Consider the following 23671-nt stretch of genomic DNA (forward strand, 5'->3'; position numbering starts at 1 on the left):
AAGCTATCCCCTCTCTTCTTCTTGAGCTACAGCCCCATTCTCCTTCTCCTCCATTTATTCTCCTCTTCAGGATCCCTTGACTATGCTCTGTCTCCCAGTTCTGTGTTCCTATTTTCTCTTAAGCCCACAACCTGCAGGCTTTTACCCCTATTGCTCCGATCAAGGTCACTGATGATTTTCATGTTCATACCCCAAGATGTGCCCTCATCTCTGGCACACAAGCACAGCTAACACAGTTGGCCCCTCTTTTCCCACTTAAAATGTCTTTACTTGGCTTCCAGGAAGCAAAATTGGTAATTACTGGGTTTCTCCTTTCAACTTCTCTGACCATTAATTCTCAATCTGCTGAGGCTCTAGTATCTCACTGAAATCTGAAAAAGCTGTAGTACTCAGTCCTTGAGCCTCTTTATCCACACTGACTCCCATACTGATCTCATTTTGTCTGCTTTCAATAGCTCATTTATAGTGTGATGGTGCTTCCCTGACTTAGGTCAGGGTCTCTAAGGTCTCCCTTAAATACCAAATTTGTATATCCAGCTATTTCCTAAAAAGATGCATTTATATAGTGGCAAATCCATTTAGATCAGTTAATATGTTCCAAACTGAGTCAATAATTTTCCCAGATATCTATCGCATCTAGTCTTGGCCATTTCTGTAAATTCCAGTTGCTCTGACCAAAATCCTTACATTCACTTTTACTCCTCTCTCTCTTACACACTCTATACCCAATTCATCAGTATCCTACCAGTTCTACTTCAAAAAGAGATGATCAAAATTCAACTTCTCACCACTTCCACTGCAACCAGCCTAGCTCAAGTCAGCATTAGCTCTCAACTGGATAAAAGCAATAGCTAATCAGATCTCCCCACTCCCACCCTTATGGTAAGTCCTAAACTCAGCAGCCAGAGTGCTCCTGTTAAAATCTAAGTTAGGGCCCTCCCTGTTGGTGTAATGGGTTAGACACAGCACTGCAAGCTAGCCGCAGCCACTTCAGTGCAAGTGCAAGTTCAATCCCCGCCCCGGAGATGATCTAGATGGCACAGCAGACCTCTCTTGTCTCACCTGCTCCTCCCCCCTCAGCATTGTACTTCGCTGATCTGCCTGTTCTGCTCCCCACTCTGTCTCTGGTGAATCCTCTCACTGCCCCTGCACGTCTGGCCTGTACCCCAGTTCTGTATGCATAAATAATCTTTTAAAAAATCTAAGTTAGATCATGTTGCCCCTCTGCACAAAACCTTTCAAAGAATCTCCATCTAACTCTCTCAAAAGCATAGCTAGTTATTACTATAACCCATAGACTGTAGGTTCCTTCCTGCTTCCCTTCAGCTTCTGACTTTGTCTGCTACAAATATTTCTCACTCACATATTCTTTGTTGTTCCTGCCTCTGGGCCTGTGCCTATTCTGTTCTCTATGCTTGGAATATTCTTCCAAGATACCTGGGAGAGTTATCCCCACACCTGCTAGTCGGGATGCAAATATCGCCTTCTTGGAAGGCCTTTTTCATCACTCTTGGCTCTGCAACACTTCCAAACCCTTTCTTAATCCCCCCCCCCCAGAACTGTTCGCTAGTATATCATCTGCTTTATTTTTCAGTTTATTGCTATCTTCCTTAGAATACTCCCTCCATGAGGAGAGTTTACCCTTTGCTGCTGAATCCTCATCAACTACAATACTTCCATGTGCTAGCCGTTCAATTCATTTACTGGCTGAAATAATGCCACACATGAGATGGCTCTGAAACTCTTGAGAGCAGTAATAGCTTCAAGGCAAACCAGCTTAGTCCATCTTTTTTTTTTTTTTAAAGATCACTTGTTCATGCCATCACACAGAAAATGATGTACTCTTAAAATTCCAGGCAGTTTAAATTTGAACCTATTTCTTTAGTTGCTTAATAGAAAACATGAAACTGGAAAAACTGTGCCTACTGCACAGAGGGAAGAGATTGATGTTATAAAAGCATGAAGATTACATCACTGGTTCTATGTGCCTTCACACTAATGCTTTTCACAAAGGCAGGCCATCTTTCTATGTATGGAGAGTGATCCTGTTCTCATCCCCACCCCCCGTAGGATATAAATTCCCAGCTGAATTCTCTGAAATCCTGTATGAGAGGTGTGCATCATCCAGGCAGGGGGACAAACATCATGTGCTGTCATGGGATAGTTAATGGCTCTTATTGATACATTCATTTCATATGGAAATTAGATTAGTAACCACTTACTGAGTATGTGTGATGGGCTAGGCATGGCGCTCAGTTTGTTACACGTATTATCTCCTTTAATCCTTCAGAAAGCCCCTTTGTGGTAGTAACCTCAACTGACAATGTAACAATCTCAGGGAGATTGAATAATTTACCTGAAGTAACACAGTCAAGCAGGGATTTTGACTCAGGCATGATGTTTAAGTTCATGCATTAAACTACATTGTCTGGGACCCTGGTCACGCATGTGTCCCTATCCTGGGCAAGTTCCCATTATGTCACCTCACTTTTAGGAAATGCCTACCTTATTATCTGTGTGTGCTAGCTCATGTGTATGTGTGTGTGCACGTGTGTGTATGCATGTGTGTATATCTGCATGTATGTATACGCATACACGTATGTGTCTACATCACACACATCTGATTTCACTTTTCTGAAAGTGAAGGCAAAACAGCAAAAACAGCTTTCATCATTGATTTTGCAATAACCTTTCTAGAGGCAGCACACACCCAAGCAGCATGAGTGGCACCACCAAGCTCCACCCCTGGGAATAATTGAGACAAGTTGTATAGTGATCATATCATCCCTGCTTCAACTATGTAGGTATGAGGTTAGCTTTTATATATTATTTTGTATGACTTGGTTGGTTATTTTGGGAGACCTGGGAGAACTACAAACATTTTCTCTACAAATAAATGGTAATTGCTGCTTTGTTTTATGCCATTTTAGCTGTTAAAGGATTCATAGGAATGCTCTGCTTTTGGATAGAAGGGGAAACCTGTACTAGTATAATTTAAGTGGTTAAGAGTAACAAAGTACATATAAAGAAATCCTGTAATTTTAAGTACTAGTTAGTATGGCATCCTAAGGCATTTTTCTACCAAAAAAAAAAAAAAACAAAAAAACTTTAGGTATCTTGGTAAGTCCTAGAAATTTTAGTGAAATGTCAGCTGCAATTTCATTATTTGCTTTAAAGTCACATTTAATGATAAGTATTTCATTCATTCCAGTTATTTCATATATTCTGCAGTAGTTAGGTTAAACACAAGAAGCATTAGTGGTGCATTAAGCTCTATTACACAAAGTAAACAAATACTATATAATGATTAAGGTCTGATTTTAAGAAGAAATCATTACCCCAAAAGTATATATCACAAGATTAATTCAAGAAAGAAAAAAAAAACTAATATTTTAAGTCAGTTATGACAAGACACTTTACAAAAGTTTTAGAAAACAAACTAAACCAAACAAGTATCCATGCATCTATCTGCCAGGTTGAAACACAGTTAGGGCAGATTCACTATACCAGCCATTGACATAGGATTCATAAAAATGCAAAACAACATTAATTTGAAAATCAGTGACTATGTAAGTGCTACTTGAAGAAACCACATTTTCAAGTCTCACACATCACCAAAGGGTAATTTAAATACTAAGCAGATAATGTGCCTTCTAAAAAGGATTAGTAGCATCCACTTAACATTCTATCAGAATTGTAAACATTTGAAGTTAAACAGATATGAATACTTGTTGCAATTCAAAAGATCATATTTCTATGTAGATATTACATCACCAAGATATTTATGAAAGGGTGGAGTGCTTTTTTAAAAATCCTATTTTGTTTCACACACTTATTAAGAAGTTGTACATGATCTTGACACACCGGAAAAAACTTAAATACTATGTTTTTTAAATTTGCATTTCGGTTATTAGATCAACTTTTACACAAGCAACATTAGAATATGATTAATTTTATAGTTAAGGTTAAAACTTTTCAAATGTTATTATCTTCAGAAAACAAAAGACATAAGTGTAGCTAGCAGGATCGTTTTTACTTTCAGACAATTCACCACACGAGTAATCATGTGAAACATTTATCCCTGAAACCCTTGTCTCATCTGTCTCAAATTGCTAGACCAATCTAAACCCATATGAAATAGCTTGTACAATAAAGCCTTAAACATAATATACAGTTATTACAATAAATACACTTGAAAGCTGAAAGCAAAAAAAAAAAATACACTAGGTTTGAATATACATGCCCTATACCAAGACATAGCACACAGATGTAGCTACTCTGACTAGAAGTCAGTCTCAGAGCTACGCCTGATTAACTGAACCTGCCTGCTGCATCACCTGTATTAACTCCTGAAGTCGCCATCCTGCCAGTCTCTTCCCAGCTTTGCCCAGCATAGAAAGCATCACAGCCACCATGTTGAAAATGCTCTCATGCACTAGTGCAAGTTCCCTCCCACAAAGCCTTAAGAGCATCCCCAGCATGCATCAGATAATGTTTTTTTCTAGGTCACCAGATCGTATAATTGGGATCCTATCTACATATGTTGAAATAAGGAGATCTAGACACTAAAGCTGCTGCCTACACACTTCACATACACTGTATACTGTGTATGTATTCCTAACTTTAAATGAACAAGAATTTTAAACATATAGCTTTCTAAAGTGTAAAGACTAAAATCTAAAGATTACAGTTTGCCTATACTGCGATCTCCAAAGCTTACATTTAAGGTATTTTGAGACTAAATCTTTATACTAGAAGTGACACCTGCTGGCAAGGCATGATGTCACAACCCAACGTTTTTAGACAACATGAAAATAGGAGACAAACGAAGTTCTGAGAGTTGTGCATTTGCAGAGAAGTGTAAAGGGCTCAGTGAACAAGGGACGCTCAGAGTGCCACAGCTGCTGCAGAGTTCACTGCAGCTCCCCAGGAAAAAACCTTCTGCTAAATTAGACAGCCCAGCCCACCAAGTTGTTACATCTCACTTCCATCTATAAAGTCTTCCCTTTGCTGGGTATTTGTTTGCTACTGGGACACAGTGATATTTTAGAACTTAACTTCATAAACTAATAATACATGTATTTTATTCGAGTGAGGAATATACAGATTACATCTGACAGTACACATCTATCCCCTGACATCCTACCTACTTATTATAATAAGGCAATAATATCAATGCAGACTGCCAACAACAACTATAAAAACAAAATATTAAAGTGAGCCATAGTACCTCTACAGGAACATCTTGTGTTACAGGGAGATGCAACTGTACCTTTTTTATGATGCAACCTACCCTTCACATGGGCTAGGAGTTGGATTAATAAGCTAGTTCCATACTGATGTTGCTTCCTAGTACTTCATACTATTAAAAAGTATCCAACAAAATGGTCTGGAAGCCATGTCTTACAAAATGGGCAAATAAATCAGTATCACTCAGCTACCCAGTCGCCATCATATGAAATTGTAGCATGGTTTTAATGATGTGAGGTGAAAGATAAATACCTATACACACAAACACATCCATATATACCCGTATAGATACCTGCATATTTATACAGTATAATGACTTGAAAAATGTGTTATGTTGCAAAGTATTGACCATACATATCATTTATATCCAGACAGTACATCACATGCATACCTTAAGCTTACCCAGTATTATAGGTCAATTATTTCAATAAAACTAGAAAAAAAGATTATGTGAAAATTACAATATTTTTATTGAAGATATAAAGTAAATCAAGACAGTTTTCCATTTTCAAGGATTTAAAGTTTACCTGAGAACAAATCTAAACTGAAGAAGTTAGGAAAAGGTTAAGAGTCTTTCTAAATTAATGGAGTTTAGGGCAATATTTATGTAGTCTCAAGCAATTTAAAGGTCACAAAAATTGGTTGAAAGTATTTAAATGATGACAATGTTTTAAAAAAATAGACATCTTTTTAAAACATTTTAAAAGCTCCCTCCCTCTGTTCTTCAATATTAAATATACCTTATAAGTGAAACTACTAAGAGAACTCAAAGATGGGTAATTCTGTTAAAGAGTGAAATCCTGTATTTGCTCAATATTAGTACAAACAAGGACAGAGGAGGGTGCTGATATTCCAAAGACAGAAGGTAATTCAAAATGTATTCTCAGTCTGATTTCATGGTGTCTGACATTTCAGAAATTAAATATTTTTAAGATTTATTTTATTAATTTATGCCTAAGAACTGAGGTGTTGGCCAGAGGTGTGGGGGGATGAGAGGACTCACCGGAGACAGAGCTACTGAAATACACTGCTGAGGGGAGCAGCAGGTGAGACAAGATATGGCTGTGCCGTATGTGGCTGGGATCCCTGGCAGGGATCGAACTCAGGCCGTAGCAGTGATAGTGCTGCGACTTAACCCCAGGACTACCAGGGAGGCCCAGAATTAAAGAGTTCTTAACTAAAAAAGGAAGTCACAAGAAGCCAAATACAAGAAGCCATGGAAAAGTACTCCAGGAGTTAATGTCTCCATGCTAGAGCTAGGGAGTATTTTCCATTCTGCTCTCTGTTCCAAGTTCATTTGTTTACATGACCCATGCATGCTTTGCTAAGGTGAATGGGGCAAAGAAGAAACGGAAATTAAGTATTTATGTTTTGAGGTATACTTTGGGATAGCCAAGGCACAGCTATCACCAATTGAAGGAGTCTCTAAACCAATTCCAGACTGAATGGAATTGGTTGGATGTTAACGCTAGTGCTTCTAGCAACTCCTTACTATTCACTTCAGTAGGCTTCTTTCTCTTCCACATAGAGATGGGCTGTAGAACAACTGCTGTATTTGTGTGTGTGTGTGAGAGAGACAGACAGAGACAAACAGAGGAAACAAAACTTTCTGTGGATAAACTATAGAAACCTCACAATGGTACCATCATCTATTTCTCAAAGGTTTTACTAACCATACTGATATCATACCTCCTTTGTCAATCACGGGTGGGGGGTAGCCTGTTGCCAAAATAGTTTAAATCAAAGACAGCTAATTCTGATCTGCTAATGATAATCTTTGGCCATGTTTAGGAGTTTCTAGTGCAGGCGATTCAGCAGACTTTAGCACTTGGCTATATGTGAACAGTAAGTCTTTTAAATTTCAAATTCAAAAGTAGCTATTAGCATATAAGAACCATGTGATCTGTCTCAAGTTCATAACCTATTATGATGAAAGCATTTCTCAAAAGACCAGAAATACTAGAGAGGCAGCTTATATACAGGGTTTTGGTGCTGGTTGAGCAGCTTGCTAAGCTGTAAGACCTGAAACAAATTTAAATAACCTCTTGTCTATAAAATGAGAAAGCTAAATTCATAAGATATAGCAGGCCAGTAAAAGTTTTAAAAAGAAAGGATTCTAGGGGAAAATGGGACAGCACATGTTTAATTAGGACTCGCTTTATATTTACAACAAGTAGCAACCCTTTAAATTGAGAAAGTTCAGTTTTTCAAAACACATGGACCTATTTCCCTTACTTTCCTCATAGATGAGTAAAAACCTCACTAGGCAGTATTGCTCTAAAAATAAATGTTTGGGAACCCTACACTAGGTCATTTTAAAGGTCCAAAAAACACTGTTGTTCTAATGTTAAGTGCTATGTTTCATTTCTTCCATATTATGATCTTGAATGGAAAACAGTGCTAATACTTTGTGATCAAAATATATTTAAATCTGCCTGAGCAAACTGTAGTTAGAATAAGAAACACTGAATAGAACAAGCTTTCATTTACTGGAGTAAAGCATACACTACTACAGATTTAACTCCACCAATAATAATGAACCATTCACTGACTACTCACTACTAGGTTCATTTTAATAGATGATGAAATTGTGGCAAAGTTAGATACTTTGCCAATGACAAAGCCCGTAAGCCTCAGTTGTCAGGACTGGCACTCTAATCCAGAGTTGTTTTTTGTTATATGAAGAAAAATATTTTACTGAGCTTTTAAATATCATTTCCCCTACTACAAATGAGTACCAGATGGTTTAGAGGTTTTAGAAGTTGCACAAGGTAAAACTTTTCCTATTTTACTTTTTCAAATATTGCCTTTTTAATACAAACAAACACCGGCTGGATTTTTCCACAAAAATAAAAGGTCAACATTCCTAATGTTATGGTCACTTCATTTTCTCCAAAAGCTGAAAAATTACAAACTTAGCATTTTTAAAGGGTAAGTACTTACAAATTTCCTTTATTCTCCTAAAACACGTATATTTTCTGGGATCTCAATCTGCAATGAGAGATAATAATTTTGAGTAGAGCAACATAAGAAGTTCTTAAACCATTTTCAAGTATTATTTCAAATTACCTGTGCACTATAGCTCATAATGAACCAGGGAAAGTTAAGAAATGGCTGGAGATTTCAAGTAGTGCTGCTAGAATCTCAGAAATTAACTGAGCCACACTATAAGAAACAGTAATGTAAAGTCCATGGGAAAATGGCAAGACTGAAAATTGGGCAGAGGAAATGGATAGACATTTTTCAAAGAAGATATACCAAACAGATTTTTTTTTTTTAAGTTCAACATCATTAGTCATCAGAGAACAGCAAATCAAAGCCACAGTGAAGTTTCACTTCACACCTGTTAGGATGGTGTCAGGGCTCTCCCTGGTGGCACAACAGCACAATGAAACTCTTCGAAGCCACTGCTCCCTAGCCAGGGAGCTGACCCACATGGTGTGGCAGTCCTCTCCTGACACGTTCTCTACTCCTCTCAGCAGTGTGTTTCAGTCAATATGCTATTCTGCTCCCCACTCTGTCTTAGTGAATCCTCTCTCTCTCACACACACACACCCACCTCTGGCTTGTATTCCAGTTCTGTATGCATAAATAAGTAACTCTTTTTAAAAAGGGGTTGGGGGTTATCACCAAAAATATGAGATAACCTGTTCTGGAAAGGATGTGGAGAAAAGGGAACACTTTGCATCCTGTTATTAGGAATTAAACTAGTACAGCCACTGTGGAAAAACAATGTGGCTGTTACTCAAAAAATTAAAAATACAATTACCATAACATCCAACAACCCTGCTTCTGACATGTAACCAATAGAATAAAAATGACATACTGAACAAATATCTATATGGCCATGTTTGCTGCAGCAATGTTCACAATAGCCAATATATGAAAACCACCTACATCTCCAACAGGTAGGTGGATAAAGAATTGTGATACACACACACACACACACACACGCACACACACATACACACACGAGGAATATTAGTCAACCATGAGGAAGAAGGAAGTTCTGACATTTGTAGCAACATGGATAGACCTTGAAGGCATAATGTTTGGTGAAATAAGTTAGAAAGATAAACACTGCATGTTGTCACTTACACGTGGAATCTAAAAAAAACCTCGTGGAAAGAAAATTTCTATTTAGTGGCTACCAGGGTTTGTGGGTAGTAAGGGTGGGAATTGGGGAGATGTTAAAGGGCACAAACTTACAACTGCAGATAAAATAAGTTCTGGAGAACTAATACCTAGCATAGTGATTCCCATCAATAGTTCTGTAGCATAAACTTCAGAGTTGCTAAAAGACTAGATTATAAATGTTCTCACCATGCACCAAAAAAAATCACGTGACATTATATATAGAGGTGTTAGCTAGAGTTATAGTAATCATATTGCAATATCTAAATGCCAATACACTGATGCCTTAAAGCTTATATAATGCCATATGTAAATTATATCTCAATAAAAAGAAACTGATAAGAAGCAGGAGTCAAGTTCTTAGCTGGGTTTTACTTGTGTCTCTTCTTTCCCCAACATTAGGATGGGAGTCAAGTTCTGAGGCAGACACAAAGTCTGAGCAAAACAAACTAAAACTAGTCAATCTACCCAGACATCCCCACCTCCAAATGCCTGCAGGCACAAAGCTATTTTGCCACCAAACCCCAAAGTGAATAATTTCCTTCAAACAATAAGGCTCTTTCCACACTCACTCAATGAATTCCAGACCAGTTTGGTGACATTCTGCAACATACATACACTAAGATGTTTTAGTGTCAATTTACAGCTGAGATTTACCTACAATACAGAAAAAAACAGTTACCATCTGACTACTCAGAAGCTTAAAAGGAGATTCTTTAGTCATCTGATGTTGCTTACTTACATTTCAATAGCACACGGGTGTCCATCATTCTGAAAAACAGTTATTTCCATCTAGTCATACTCAGTACTTGTATATGATTGAGAATAATCCCTCAAAATTTTAAAATTTAGAAACTCCAATGCAAGTCATAAAACTAACATCCATATTGCTAATCACCGCAGTAGCTGGGCTTAACTCAAACAGATCATTTTCTCCCTCGGTACCAATGGAAGGTTGAAGAATGAAGCTATGCCCAGAGTTACCACTAATAGTGTATGCCTTTAGTCTTATTTAATAAAACTAGTTTTTTACTTCAAGTTAACACGGACCACTTTGGTGAGGGGTTAACAGCAATAGTATCAGCACATGTCTAAACACAAATGGTTTAGACTACTTATTAACATAAGGCCTGTTATTTAATACTTTCTTATTCTTTTTCCCAGAGGGCTAATATTTGATATTAACAGAAGGAAAACTTTGCACATTCCTATTAAAAGCTAACAAGGAAGAGTGCTGAGGGAAAAAGTCATATATTGATACATAAATGCATAAATTTTCCCTAAAGATTAATAAATGATAAATAAATGATGACAAGACCGACCTATAAAGTCATTTAAAGACATACAGATTGCAGGGGGATTACCCACTGGTCTGCTTCATTTGGAAAACAATTTCATCAATAAATATCTGTAAAGGGTCATCCACACTTTATTCTTGGTAGTTCAGCAGGAAAAGCTGGCGAGGATAATCCCAAGGCAAAGAACTCTAAGCTCAGTGAAAAGTCCAGCTTTAACCTTCTACTCATTTTGTCTCAATCAATTGAGCAGAACAAAGCAAAGCTCAAGAGGTTCTGGAATACAACAGACATACTCTGTCTCAGTGCCTGTAACTTAACCGACGTTTCTTTCATAAGGAAAGAAAGCAAACAGTGGCTGCCCAGTAAATCAATGAGACCCAAATCACGTTTTCTAACCCAGCTTAATTAAGCTTTTCTACACAACAGGAAAAAATGACCCTTTACTCATCTCCTAGCCTCTCCTAGTTTCTCTGCTGCAATACAGCATTCTCCTCTTAAATCTTTCTATTAAAATAAATTGAATAACAATGTAAAAGTTCTATTTATAGATAATCAGAAACTTGACAAGATTTGGGCAAAACTGAAATTGTAATGCAAATTTTAGCACCATCTTTCATTTTCCCAGATATGCAAGTTTTTGTAACCTAAGGAAATAGGGTACCCTCAACATAGCAAATTAAAGAGACTGAAGCATATATTATGGCTTCTAATTAGCAATTACCTGGTGGCATGGAAAAATACAGAATGCAGCACCTACAATTTATCATCTTACAATCAGGGAATAAGGCAGGACTGAGGAACCCTGACTCACAAGATACCAGAGGAAGTGTCCAGAGTGATTATGGAAAAAGCCATGCAAATACAAAACAAGTGTTCTTCAAGTCAGAGAACCCTCACATTTTGAAAAGAATTTAATGTGTTTAGTTTCTGCTCTTTCTGTAAATAAGTTGGTCTGTTAACCAATATTTTGAAAACATTCTCCTAGAAGCAAAGTCAATATTAAATATGTGATAGCATCTGTTGGAAATGTTTCAAGTATGATGAATCTTCCTCCTGTGCTTCATGTCATAAGAGCCAATCTTAATTAGTTTAAAAAGAGACACTTTCGGGCTCTCCCTGGTGGCGCAACAGGTCAAAGTACCACATTATGAAGCTCTCCGAAGGCACTGCAGCCTGAGCTCCATTACCGGCCAGGGAGCTCACCCACATGGCACAGCAGGCCTCTTCAGACACACCTGCTGCTCAGCGTACTTTGTCACTCTGCCTGTTTTGCTCCTCACTCTTACCTACCACACCTCTGGCCTATACCCCAGTACTGTAAACATAAATAATTAAATCTTAAAAAAGAGAGACTTTCAGAAAAGAATAGAAAATATTAACAAAGTCCTGAGCACTTAGGGTTTAAATATAAGGTAAATGTTGGTGAGACTCTTACAGAAAAATTCACTAAGTAGTTGTCTTATAGGTCATATCTTTGTGTGTGTGTGTGTGTGTGTACACATATACATACAGGTATGTGTCATATATTGACAAGTACTAGTGGATAAAAACTGCAACATAACAATACAGCTTAAAGCTTAGGAATGTTTAAATGAAGAATAAACACAGGTAGAAAATATGTATGTGACTCCAGGCCCTTACTGGTGGTACAGCAGGTTAAAGCACAGCATGCAAGCGAGCCACAGTTGATTCAGTCCAAGTTCAATCCCCAGCTCCCAACTCCCAGCTCCCAGCTCTGGAGGTATCCAAATGGCACAGCAGAACTCTCCTGACCCACCCGCTGCTCCCCTCAGCAGTGAACTTTGTCAGTCTGCCTGTTCTGCTCCCCACTCTGACTCTGGTGAATCCTTTATTGCCTCTGCACCTGTGGCCTGCACCCCAGTTCTGTATGCATAAATAAATCTTTAAAAAAAAAAAAAGAAAATATGTATGACTCCATTATATACACATATATTTGAGTGGGTACATATTCAGAGAAATTAACAAGAAATGCAGCAAATATTCCACTAGTTATTGCTATGTGACATGATTCCATATAAAAATCTATGTTTTGATAATATATATCACTATAGTCCTTGTACTGATTTAAAATATTCTAAATTCCCACTCACTAAAAATGTTTACTTCGGGGCCCTCCCTGGTGGCACAGTGGGTTGAAGCACAGCACTACAAACCTAGCAGAGGCTTCAGCATGAGTTCGATCCCCACCACAGAGCTGACCCACACAGTAGGCAGAACCACATGGTAGGCAGAACTCTCCTGTCTCACCGCTGCTCCTCTCAGCTGTGTATTTCAGTATATCTGCCTGATCTGCTCCCCACTCTGTCTCTGGTGAATCCTCACATACACACACACCCTCCTGCATCTCTGGCCTATACCCCAGTTCTATATGCAAAAATAAATAAATCTTTAAAAATAAGGGAAGAGCCAAGGAGCAGATGGAGAGTGAGCCGTGGTTCAGGCTTTTGGAAAGTCCTTTCTCCAAACTCTCCTCTACCTATTTTAACAAAAAATGTCTCTGTTTGGAGAGTCTCAACCACACAGAAGCTGTAGCACAATAAGATCTTCCGGACCACAGTATGGTGTTTCAGTGAACGTGAAGCCCCTGCTCCTGGTTCACAATCCCCATGACATGTAAGAGCTGACTGGCTTTGCCATCTACAACATGGACTCTGTGGACTTTTTTTTTTTTTAAGAAAAAAAAAAGATTTTATTTTATTTATTGATGCATACAAGAACTGGGGTGTAGGCCAGAGGTGTTGGGGGGTGAGAGGATTCACTGGAGACAGATTGTATAACAGACAGACTGACTGACTGAAATACACTGCTGAAGGGGGCAGCGGGAGAGACAGGGGAGGTCTGATGATCCATGTGGGCTAGTTCCCTAGCACTGAGACTAACCCTGCATGAGCAGGGAGGACACCTCTGTGACTTTTGATGGCTGCCTTGCAGTCTTCCCTAATTCCTCGCCAGCTAAGCTGCATGGATGGCAGCCAGAGCAATGTGCTGAGTGGAATTTTATGATGGATCAGAACCTGCTCTCATTCACCCAGAATGTTCAACAGGTTGGCCAACAGCCTTCCTTACTACACACTGCAAAGAAAGACTATGAAAGGCCGAGGCACAAGCCTGCTTGGGGCTGCCTGAGGACACGAAATCCCAGTATTACCTCACCTCCTGCCACAGTGTTTCCAGAAATTCTCAGCCACTCCTTGGATTCTCACACCCTGAGCAGTATCGCCTGCCCCCTGTCGATCCTCCATTCTCCCCTCTTGCTGGCCCACCTTGAAGAACTGGCTTGAGGGTGCATCTCAGCACCAGATGGCCATCCCCGGACATTTGGAGCAGGTACAGGGCCATGTGGTACCAGAGGGGACAAGGTAGTCCTAGAGGTGGTCTATGTGGCTCAGTCATGACACAAAAACTAAAGACAGCTTAGGACAGTATTGTCTTCTCACCACTCGGGAGGGCCTGTTATTTTTTTTTTTTAAGTTGTTATGGTCATGAAAGATAAAGACGGAAGAGCTCACAGGGACTGGAGATGGCTAAAGGAGACTGGATGAATAAATGTAATTTGGACTCCTGGGTGAGATCCAGCAGCAGAAGCAAAAGGTTAGTTGAAACAAAGATGAAATTTGAATGAACTCATTAGTTCAGTTAGTAGTGTTTTATCAACATTAGCTTTAGTTTTGGTAATAATACCGTAATATATTTATATAAGATGTTATCCTTAGAGGAAGTTAGGGAAAAGCTAGGGAAATGGCGTACTGTTTTGCCAACTCTTTTGTAAAATTTTAAAATTTCTCTCCAATGAAAAATGTTAATGACCTCTGAAAAAAGACCTGATTTCACACTCGGATCAGGAATATATTCATGTGTCCATTTCCCACATCATCTCCAACACTGTGTTGAACTCTGATATGTACCAAAAATAGTTTTAACTTTATATTTTTCATTAATAGTCAATAAACACATGAAGAAATATATTTCACTATATCTAAATAGCTTATATAAGTGAGTGTTTTGAGTGCTCTGCCCACTGGTTTCACTTGGTTCTATTTTTTTTCTTATTGATTCTTAAATCCTCAAAACCTTTTGACATTTCACAAATATTTCCCTTAGTATACTTTCTCTTTGTTTGGGTGCTTTGGGCCAAATAAGTGGCTCCTACATTTCAAGTAATAAAGTGCATTAAACGTTATCCTTTGTGTCTTCTGGGTATTTCTCCCATTTTAAGATTATAAAAATCATTCATCATATCTCCTAAGAGCGTGCTTACAAACTCAAATGTAAATTATTACTTTTGTGTATGTAGAAGGTTTTGGATGAGAACAGAAACTCTTAATTTATACTACAAAATATTTTCCAGAAAGGCTGAGGCTAATTTTACTCCAGCCACCAGTAATGAATAGTTTATCATAAAATGACTTTACCAATTTTAATAGGAAAATAATGTATTCCAAAAGAAACCACTTGTCAATTTTAGAAAAAACACTGTCATATTCTCTTGCTTCTGACACTTTCTTCGTGCTTTTTTCTACCAGACACAAGTCTCTTTTTCAGGGATACCTTCACAAATATCTCATGGGAAAATATCTAGCTTTCCTTTGAATGTCTATAAGCTCTTCTCTAATAGCTCTAAACTCTAAGTTTTCATTATATTATCTTATTTATTAATTTGTCTTGATCATTTATCTAAATAATAAACTCACTGAGGGTAAGGATTATGTCTTACTATCTTGCTTTGACTTAGTAATAGCACCAAATATATGTTACAATAGATTAAAATTAACACTGGTCAAAGAATATAGTTGTTTTAAGTCATTTTTCCCCTTTGCAATTAATACCAGCATTCACTTCACTTATATCTATTTTTAAGATAGGAGTTTTAGTGTTAGTGTTATACCTTTAAATATTTAAAGAAATTACTCACAACCCCCTAAAAAAGCCATTATGCTTTGGAAAATCCTCATTTTATTTGTAAATCAAAAATTATTTTCAGAGCTAGAAGGACATATTCATGACAACAATCTAAAGCATTCTGGGGTAATTTCTTTGTCTCATTATTTCAGTTTTGAAACAATGTGTATTTATACTACACCTATTTTTAATCCAAACTCAAAGTTTAGAAATACTCATCCAAACTCAAAGTTTAGAAATACTCAATCTATAAATCTGCTAGTACCCATTTTGTGATATAACTTCTCCCCCTATAATCAGCATTGCAAGTTTATAATCACATTTAGTTTTATAATTAGTATAAATTATGCTTATGCACATATTTATACATAAACAAGTAAGTATATGTAAAGTGTATGTGTGCAGAAAAATAACAAGAACCTCATCTACAATGTAAGTACCAGCCTACTACCTGAGACAAGAAAATAAAACACACACATAATAAATTCTGCTCCTTAGAAAATTGTGGACTTCCAGACCAAAACAGACTTTAAAGTGAAAAGGAATTATTATCTGAAATGAAACTCTCCCCCTCTCCTCTACATGAGAACCATAGTTGAGCTGAATGAAATGGGGTCATTTTCTATAACTTTAGGCAAGTAATTTATCTGTTTCCCTATATAGTAAAATTACAAATCTTTTTAATCAGTTTTGATTATAGTTTTACACAAGATTGTTTTAAAATGAGATTTAAAAAAAGGAATGTGAGATTAGAAAACAACAAGGTTGTCTTAAAATGAGATTTTAAAAGGAATGTGAGAATATTAGAAAACAATGTAAGCACACTACTCCTACCCTTGGTTTACATAAAATTAACAATAGTGGCAGGAGGGGAAAACACATTAACCTTAAAAGAACTCCAAATATGAACTACACTTAAATAAGTTTGGTTGTTTCCTTGTTGTCGTTTTTACAGTTTAAAAAGACAAGCTTATTTGGGGAAGGGCAAAGAAAAATAGAGGCACCTTCACAGTCACAGATGGGCAGAGAGTTGACCAAATAAGAATTTTTTTAGAAATCACAAACACTAATAAATAATACTTAGTAAACTCTGGTGAAGCTGTAGCTTGTCTGTGATGAAGTAGCCACTGAGCAAAAGTGTTTTAATAGATTAAAATTGCTATCATGGCCCTCCCTGGTGGCGCAGCGGGTTAAAGCACTGCACTGAGAATCTAAAGCCACTTCCGCATGAGTTCGATTCCCGCCGCCCCGGAGGAGACCACATGGTGAGGCAGACCTCTCCTGACCCGCCCGCTGCTCCCCTCAGCAGTGTACTTCGTCGTAGGCCTGTTCTGTTCCCCACTCTGTCTCTGGTGAAGCCTCTCACCGCCCCTGAATCTCTGGCCTGTACCTCAGTTCTGTATGCACAAATAAATAAATAAATCTTTAAAAAAAAATTGCTATCATGTTGGTAATTCTTGACTCAGGACCAACAGTCTTTTGATAGTGATTTTCAAGTATTTCTGGACAAACAGATTGCCTAATGTTGAATTTTTGACTTGCCAAATCCATCCCTCCCAAATTTATTCAAGGAGTATGTGGATAGATGGAAAAATCTGAATTTACAAGGTTTCCATTAAGATACCAAAGACCCGGGCCCTCCCTGGTGGTACAGCGGGTTAAATAAAGCACAGCACTAAGAAGCTAAAGCCACTTCAGAATGAGTTTGATCCCAGCCCCGGAGGTGGCCCACATGGAATTGGCCCACATGGCGCAGCAGACCTCTCCTGACCCACCCACTGCTCCCCTCAGCTGTGTACTTATCAGTAGGCCTGTTCTGCTCCCCACTCTGTCTCTGGTGAGTCCTCTCACCATCCCTGCACCTCTGGCCTGTACCCCAGTTCTGTATGCACAAATAAACAAATCTTTTCAAAAAGATAAACCTTAAAGCAAAATATCACCTTATTCTAACATATGCAAGCCCTAAACCACAATTATACCCCCTGAATTGTAGGCTTATAGGTGAGTTTTCACTCTATCCTACCTTTCCCGTCTTTTTAAAAAATTCTACAGTGTGTATATTACAGCTTTCATTTAATAAGTAAGTAGAAAATATAGCCCAGGCCTTCAATTAGTTCTAGTATGTGACGGTGAATATGGTCCATGTGGCGTTTGGGCCTATTCAAGCAGCAAAATGATACAGTGTTGTTTTCATGAAGTGCCACTGCTTCACCTCCTTGTTAGTAATTGGGCAGTACAGGCTCGCTTCCTCAGGTGTGGTCACTGTAGTTCCCCGACCACCAAACCACTCACCATTCTCCATCATACTCCACTGTGTTTTCCCCTGCTTCTCACACTTCCCTGTATCCTTCTAGATGCCTCAAACTTGTTTCTAAGTTTTCAGTGTAAAAACTCCTTGTACCTATCTATCATAATCTACAAAGCTAAATAAAATTAAATTCCGCCTTTCTTACTATAACGTCAAGTATTTCCTAAAGCTAAGTGTCCTTGTGATCCCCTAATTCAATATGTGGCAAACAAAACTTTACCACCCACTCACAGTGAACACTTAGCATCAAAAAACCCGAACAATTGTGAAGGGTTCTGCACAGATGCAAATAAAAATGATTCCTTTCAAGTGTAGTGTTAAATTCACTCATCCTATTTAAACAAACAGGAACTCTGATACCAGATGATATCCACATAAGATTTCATAAGTTCATGCACATTCTTCTGCCCCTGAAGAAAATGTTTCCCAGCTGACCAGAAAAGCAAGCAATGTGAGTTTGGGGTAGAGGGTGTGAGCAAAGGAGAGGCAGGGCAAAAAATTTAGGGCTGTCCCCAGAAAAGGTACCACAAGCAAAAAGGTAGCAAACGAGTGTCACTTCTTTGCTTTCCATAGTGGTGATGAGAGAGATTCTGATGGTGTCAGAAACTGGCTTTCCATCAGTACCCCTTGTTTACAACCTGAACTCTGGAACCAAGTAGTCAAACTACCTAAGACTGTCTTGCTTCAGGTACTCTAATAAACTATGATTTCACACTACAAATGTGGAGGAGGAGGAGAAAAAGGCAGCAGAAAGGGCTGAATCATTTCTTTCCCTCCAATTTCTCATTTCAAAGTGTTTCAGCAACAGTAAAGTATCATTAAGTAATCTCATTTCCGGTAAGGCCCACACAGCTCCGTGCCCTGTAATAACCTCTACAAGGCCCAGAAGCCGGGAGTTCACAGTACTTGAACTTAAAAAAAAAAGCTCCTATATCTTGTAATTCCACTACAAGATACAATAGTACATTTACTCAAAATGAATGCTTAAAAAAAAAAATGTTTTCATTCCCAAGGAAAAGGGAAATGATCTGTGTTGTGCTTCACTGGTTTGAGCCAGTGCTTCTGAAGCTAAGCTTACAAACTTGATCTCTGGATGAACTGGCTGAAAGAAGGGTGATCACATTTCTCAGTTTGCCAGGATCTGTTCCCTGGTTTACACTTGCTATCCCAGTGTTATTATGATCAGAGCTCCCACGCATAGTTGTGATGGTACTGTCAAGAAAAAAAAAAAGGCAAGAAGGTATGGCTATATTAGCAGAAGACAGCCTTCACTCCTGGAGAGATATTTCCAAGTACCAACTCCTGACAAGACTCCACAATCACAGAAAATGAAAACACCAACTTTGTGCCATTAAACATACACATATAACACATAACTCTATCCTAACAGTTTCAATAATATCAAATTACATCCATCTTAAGTAGTTTATGTACAGCTAAAGACTTGCAATCCAAGTACCAAAATGTAGATTAAAAGCTTAACTGATTAGCCTCAAACTGAAGTCAATTCCTAATTTTACAAACACATTTATAATTTAACTTTATGAAGGATTAATCCGATTCATTCTAAGAAAATAACTCCATTTAGATATTCTTTGTTTATAAAACTTTTAAAAGCTTAAGTCCTATTTAAGAAGTTATGTTTACCCTTTAACTATAAACTCAGAGAAAAGGGTACTGTCAAATTTAGCAAGCAAACAAAAAATTCTACACTTCCAGTGTGGGTCTGGCCAATCCTAGGTGGCCTATCCAGCCTCCATTAAGAGCCCAACCCTATGAGGCACCTTTCACATCAGTTAAGACCATAAAGCTGGGAAGGGTCTACACCACGAGGTATGACCGGGATCGCCTGGGGGGCTGAGGATGATGTATAAACTTACTCCTGACATAATCATACATCATGAGGTATGACCAGGAACACCTGGGGGGGCATTGACTGATGTATAATGAAGGACCCCGGAAGCTGATCAGTGGCATGCTTTATTGCTAAGATTGAAATCCTGACTGGGGAGTCAGAGCTGTTCTACGTACCAAACTATCAGCAGATGCACAGTTCCACCTTTCCCCCAGCTTCTAATTCTCCCTTTCATTTTTTACTTCCTCTCATGATTAAGGCTATATGACTGTTTTACCAATAAAAAGGCCCGGATCTTGCTCTTGAGCAGCATCCTGCATTATGGAGCCTGCTCTGCGACGCCTGTTTCTCTGTCAGTGGTGTTGCCTGATGCAACATTCCAGGGAACACATCTTACGTTCATTCTATCTTTTATGAAAAACACAATCAATTACTACTTCCCATCTATGATTTTCCCGGAAAATACAATTTATTAACCATAGAGTTGCATAACAAATGAAGAATTTACTTTTCAACCAATAATGAAAGACTTACGCAAATGGAAAAGTTTCTTGGCTCAACCCAGATGCTGTAAACTTAAGAGATTGTTCACATATTTATAACCACTAGCTATTGGAATAGTCTGCCTAGTACAGCCTAACATTGAGTTGAGTCAGAAATATTTTACTTAAATTGGCCCATCAGAAGACAAGACCACTTATTAAGAAGATAAGTTGTTTTCAATGGAGGCTAAAGAATGATGCTCCCATAGAACACACTACACAGAGGCAGGCCACTTCAGAGGCCAGGCGCCAACATACTAAGGCCAGCAGGCCTGCATCCAGTTCCTGGCTAGTGCTGGGTGACCGCAGGCAAGTCATTTAACATCTTTGCTACCGTTCCAAAACTTAAAGAGAATAAAAACCTGTCTCCTGGGAACTTTGTGAGACTCAAATGAGCTGATCTCACAGCTCTCACCATCATAAATTATAGTGTCTCAAAAGCACCAAGTTTAATCTCTCACCTCTGTGTCTAGCACATGCTTTTTGTTCTGCCAAGAACATTCTCTTCTCCAGTTTCCTGGCTTCCTTTAGATCTTAGTTTAAATGACACTTCTAGAAAACCTGCTTTGACCTCCCCACTGTGTGTCAGGTGCCTCTGCTAAGTGCTCTCCAAGCACCCTATAGCATAGCACTTAAACTTGTTCAAGTTTCCATTCCTGCTCCTGGACTGTGAGCACCTCAGAAACAGAGCTCATGTCTGTTCTGATAGCCGCTGTAACCTCAGCACCTAGCACAGTAAAGGTACAGAACTGGTTCCTTACTAAGTATTTCTTAAATGAACACGGAATATCAAAGACAAAGCAACCCAAAGAACTATTTCCAAGATCTTTCGTTCTATGCAGAAGTCTCTCCCTCCTCACATCTGAGATAAATGAAAACCCTGAAATTAATCATGAGAAGTGGTATATTCTGAGAAAAGACACTGTACATCCAATTTGGACAGGGTTCATGACTTCATAAGCAGAACAAACAAAAGTCTGATCAATGTGTTTATACTTGTATTTAATATCTCATATTCCAAAGTAAGGATTATTATTATTTAAGTAAGGATATGACAGCAAAATTATATCGCTAGCGTGTCACCACAAATATTATCAGCTGGACAAAGTGAAACTTACTGGCAAGGGTATGGAGCAGAAAAGGATGGTGAAATCATGCACATGGAAGGACAGAAAAGACAGAACAGTAAGTTAAAGCATTTGGTAAGGTGAAGCAAAGTCAGTACCTTGTCTATAAAGTACCACTGGGTGGCACCAGTGACCCTAGCTAGCCCATACAGCCACAGAATCAGAAGGAGCCATCAGGCTAGCTGCAGAGCTTAGATTAAATGCTTTAAAGAAGCTATTTTCAACACAGTGATGCGCAGATGCAATTTACTCAAGTTCTCTGCATGAATACAAGGTTTTAAAAATGTGTTTATCCATTGATTCAAAAAGATACCTGCACCCCCATGTTTATTGCTGCTTTGTTTACAATTGGAAAAACATGGAAGCAGCCCAAATGCCCAAAAGTAGATGACTGGATTAAAAAGATGTGGTACATATCTACAATGGAATATTACTCAGCAACCAAAAAAGAGAAACACATGTCTTTTGCAGCAACTTGGATGGAGCTGGAAAAGATCATGCTGAGTGAGATAAGCCAGAAAGAGAAAGAAAAATACCGGATGGTTTCACTCATAGCAGGAGTAGAATGGACCAGGCGAGAAAATAACAAAAATAATGAACAACCATATACCAGAGACATTCTGTGGGGGTGGAGTGGGGAATGGGATGGAAAAAGGGGGTGGGGTGGGGTGGGGAGAGAAATGCAGGGGATTATGGTGATGGCACACGGGTGACTTGGTGATGGGAAACCCATGGGGGTTACAATTGAGATGGGGGAAAAATGTACAAAATGATGTAAAAATAAACTTTTGTAAAATAAAAAAAAAGAAAGAAAAAAAATGTGTTTATCAGAGATAGCTGGGAGGTAAGCTTGTCAACGCTTATATTTTCAGTAGAGTGAAGAACCCGGGAATTTTCAGTGGGGTAGGGGATGGGAGCAAAGGTAAGGGGTCAAGAAAACCTTGTGAAAAGACAACTTCTTCAAACTACTAGATTCAACCACATAAAACTACCAGTAGTCAATTTGTAGTTGCAAACAACAAAAAAATATGTACACATATCCATTTCTAATGATTCAACCTAACACACACACACACACACACATTTAAAATCCCTGACTTAATGAGACCGGTTACTGGAAAGAGTCACTTTTCTCGTGTGCTTCTGGGAGGAAATATCGAGAAGACTTGACAGTTTATCTGAAGTCATGAAGAACTAGCTGAGCAAAGAAAGAGAAAACAAAATATCTAAGGATACGAAACAGATTAACTATATTAAAAACCATAGATATGGGAAGATATTCACAAATTTAAATGTTGTGTTAAATGTAAAATACAAAGTACAAAATGCTAGCTAAACATATTTTGTAAACTGTCTTTTAGGGAGATCAAAGTTGTTTAGAAAACAGATTTATATTCACAAATATGGATACTAAAACATCAATAGTAGTCTCTTGTTAGGGGGACTACTAGTGCTTTGTTTTGCCCTTTTTTGCCTATACATGTTTTCTAGAAATCAACATGTACTAACACTTTTGAACCTGAAATAGAAAAAAAAGGACTTTGGGCCAAGAACTGGAGAATTCCAAATAAGTTTGCCTAACAAATATGGACTGTTAGCATTAAGGGGAACTGGATAAAGATTATGCATACATCTAAACTATCTTTACATACTCCCTGTAAATCCAAAATCATTCCAAAATTATTCCAAAATAAAACTATTATTTGCAAAACTACACCATGTATTAAGATCACATTTTTTGAAATCTAGAAGAATCCTCTTATTAAGTGCTTGCTACATATAAACAGGAATATGTTGGAATAAAACTTCCTTAGCAGGAAGTCACCATGCCTTGCAGTAGGATCAGAGGAGTTGTAAAAAGAATTACATAATATGGACTCTCCTATATGTGAAAGTGATGTCTTCCTAGTGGGCGTAGACCTACCTATTAAAGCAGGAAACAAATGGTTAAGTATGTTTTGGTTTTGAGAACATCTTTGCTGCAGGATGAACCAACCATATCCTAAGTTTTTTTGGGGAGGAAAAGAATGAAAACTAAGTAAACAAGTAAGAAATCCATTCTTTTGGGCCCTCCCTGGTGGCTCAGTGGGTTAAAGCACAACGCTATGAAGCGATCAGCAGCCACTACAATTCAATCCCTGGGCAGGGAGGTGACCCACATGGCATGGCAGACCTCTCCTGACCTGTCTACTGCTCCCCTCAGTGTAATCCAGTACATCCGCCAGTTCTGCTCCCCA

The 23671-nt window shown here is 38.3% G+C and overlaps 1 protein-coding gene across 2 annotated transcripts in view; it reads right to left on the reverse strand.

The window, feature by feature from the left end:
- Window positions 1-23671, reverse strand: part of ACSL4 (acyl-CoA synthetase long-chain family member 4) — a 67965-nt gene that overhangs the window by 32158 nt on the left and 12136 nt on the right. For both annotated transcript variants that reach the window (XM_004685700.2, XM_012727221.1), the window contains exon 2: window positions 8194-8241. The gene's annotated coding sequence lies outside the window, so the exon portion shown is untranslated. The remainder of the gene's footprint in view (window positions 1-8193; window positions 8242-23671) is intronic.

Source organism: Condylura cristata, unplaced genomic scaffold (genome assembly GCF_000260355.1).
Source record: "Condylura cristata isolate star-nosed mole 26May11 unplaced genomic scaffold, ConCri1.0 scaffold00019, whole genome shotgun sequence".
In the NCBI taxonomy this organism is placed as follows: domain Eukaryota; kingdom Metazoa; phylum Chordata; class Mammalia; order Eulipotyphla; family Talpidae; genus Condylura; species Condylura cristata.